The sequence below is a fragment of the Magnolia sinica genome, chromosome 3 (genome assembly GCF_029962835.1).
Source record: "Magnolia sinica isolate HGM2019 chromosome 3, MsV1, whole genome shotgun sequence".
NCBI lineage: Eukaryota > Viridiplantae > Streptophyta > Magnoliopsida > Magnoliales > Magnoliaceae > Magnolia > Magnolia sinica.
The window spans coordinates 95,586,826-95,589,847 of record NC_080575.1 but is presented as its reverse complement, the minus strand read 5'-3'; the positions used below and the strand labels follow the sequence as shown (position 1 = coordinate 95,589,847).

Sequence of the window (3,022 nt, the reverse complement as noted above, 5' to 3'; positions counted from 1 at the left end):
TGGTCATAAGATGAGGTGGATGTTGTTGTGGAGGGCCACTACATGCCATGGCATTGTTTCTATTTTTCTCGATACAGCTGTGATGATTTATGGGTTGCTTATTTTTGGATTGCTTTTAGTCCTTGTCTAAGCTTAGATTCCTTGTAATTGTTTCTTTTTGTGTCGTAAACTGGTGTTATGTAATAGGTAAGGCTTGACACTTTGTTGTGGTGCTCAACAATCAGATAAGTTGAAAGACCACTTGCATTTTACTGTTATGTTCATAGATTTAGTTTCATTGAAAGCTTTTAATCATCCTCTGATGCTGCAACTGATGTTGTTATTTTTGAAATTATGGTTTTCTGCAGGAAGGATTACTTCAAATGATGTGAATCAAGATTAGATTCAGCATTTCCTAATAGCAATGTCTTTTCATGTTTACCGATATATATATATATATATATATATATATATATATATATATATAGGCAAATAGATAGAGTCAGATATACTTCTTGGCTGTTTGAATTTGCTTTAATTGTTGGTTTTTCTTCTATACATCTCACATCTCTCAGGATTTTCTGCTGTAGATTGAAAGTGTATCTGGAGCGTTGGTTATGTGCTGGGTTAACTCACAGTCAGGAAGAATTTTAGGATGGGTTGAATGGGCCATTCAATAAGAGGTAATTTCTTAAGAATTTTAGGATGGGTTGAATGGGCCAAGGAGTGAGCCTGTCTTTGGATGATGAAAACCGAAATTGATATTGTTTTGTGAATTATAGTTGAATGTATATGTCCACATAGGTACTTGGGTACCTTGGAGATTATCATCTTTGAACAGCTCTATACATTCCAACTTGTGTGGTTTGTCTCGGAAATGGTTATAAGGATTGTTTTATTATTTTGTAGCTGAGGACAAATATGGATAAAGAAAAGGATCCAATGGCTAGAATTATGGATTTGATGAAGGTGAGTCCTGTATCCGTTCTTTTCTTGGGAAATGTCCAATGCCTCCGCAATAAATGTCCACCAATCCAATAGACAAATAATTAAATAAGTTAAGTGCTTGATTATCATTGATGACATTTAAAGAGTTATAATTTATTTATTTTTTTCAAATTATTGTCCTTTGAAATTAAAATTTAATTCTAGAGCTAATTTTCAGTTTTGACAATTTGGAATTTGGCCAAAGTTTAATTTCTAATTTTAAGTCATTTACAATTCTTTCTAAAAAGCTACTTTTCATATTCTTAGAGATTATTTAAATTTGAAGGTGTTAAACACAACTTGACAGACTGAAATTCTCAAGAATCCAATCACCATAGATGTAGATTCTTCAAAATTCAAGTGTCAAAACCACCTATAAATTCCTTTGAAATCATTTCTAGCCTCACTTCCATCTTTTTCTACCTTTTTTCTACCTTTTTAGGCTTGCTTCTTAAAGGTTCCGTAGAAGAAAAAGAAGAAGAAGAAGAAGAAGTAGGTATGTATGTGTACGGACCCAGTACTGATTCGATAAATACCCCCATCAGTTGTGTTTTTAGTCATATAATAATTCTAATAGAAAGAAGAAATTATGGCAAAACTGGTGGAAACGGTGTAGGATTACAGAGACCTTTCCATAGTACACATGACAGGGGTGACGTGCCAATTCAGTTTGTTCATTTAATTGCCCCTGTTGTTGATGAAACATGATTAAAAATATATAAATTGGATGATCCTAGCCATCTAATTGGCAGATTCCAAACCAAAAGTCCGAAGAAATTTAGGCTAGGTTTACATAACCAAAAAATAAATAAATAAAGGGATTAGGATTTAAGATGGGTCCTACTAGATGGACGGTCTCAATGTCACTTTTGACCATAACCCATGTGCAGTAAAGGGATGACTCTACCTTATCAACTTTCTTGTTTTGTTACCATTTCCTGTTGTAGTGGTATGCCCACAAGGACCTCCCTTGTTACAAATGATCAATCCAGATATGACATTTATATTGCATTTTGTGAATTGTCATCGAAGGGTCCTGAGGTTTGAGAAAATTTCAAGAAAGAATGATCTTTGGGCTAAGCATTGTCTTTTGCTTGAATGAGGAAAAAAAAGTCGCCCCTTTCATGAGAAAAGAAAATGTATGAAAGCCCATAAAAGAAAAAAAAAAAAAAACTATATTCAATTACTTTAAAAGCCATGACCAATGAAATGTGATTCTTGAATCTTGATAATTTGAGTTAAAAAAAATCAAGCTTTTCTAATTATTAGCTTCCGTTTTTGGAATTCATGAAACTAGAGGAAAAGTCACTTGTAATTTTGTTTAGATCTTCAAACATTTTAGAATTCAAACTCGATATTCAGCTGTGATGATGATGTAATTTTGTTTTTTCCTATTTCTAACACCTTCAAATTTGGACTACTCACCATTTACTTTTGACCATCTACTTGATAGCCAGCAATCAGATAGTAAGGATTGCTTGATCAGTGTGATTTTTGAGATGCTCCACCCATAATGAGTTGTGAAACCCACAATTTCGATGATCTGTATAGCTACACATCAGATGTTTTTGGGAAATTCCCATATGTAATGTGGAAATTCCTATTTGCCAAGGATTTCCAATCCATGCAACAGGTAGGCCCCACCATATGGATGACAGCCATAACATAAAAGTTCTCAGATGGGAATTTTATAACCATTTGATTATTTGACTCCTTAACTTTTGAATCAAAGAATTGCCCGTGGAATGCATGTGCATTTTACTAGTGTTCTAACTAATAGTGTAACTTAGGTTGTGGTAATACTTAGTACTCTCATATTGAAAGGATGCCATAAGATTCAACTGTATCACATTTTTCCATTCAATTTCTCTGTAATTCTGTTTCAAGGGAAAATGGTAATCAAGCTTGATTTCTAGGAAAATGGTAATCAAGCTTGATTTCTATCTCCCTAGCATGAATCATTGGATTTGGGATTGAGATTTTGTGTCCAACTTTACCCGTCTATCTAGTTAAATCTACTAGATGTCTTTTCATTAGATTTTAATCGCCTGTGTAT

The 3,022-nt window shown here is 33.5% G+C and overlaps 1 long non-coding RNA gene across 1 annotated transcript; it reads left to right on the top strand.

The window, feature by feature from the left end:
* The first annotated feature begins 480 nt into the window (after positions 1 to 480).
* Positions 481 to 1,783, top strand: LOC131238639 (uncharacterized). Its single transcript, XR_009168001.1, has 2 exons — positions 481 to 843; positions 1,433 to 1,783. It is a non-coding gene; the product is annotated as an uncharacterized LOC131238639 (long non-coding RNA).
* The last annotated feature ends 1,239 nt before the right edge of the window (positions 1,784 to 3,022 follow it).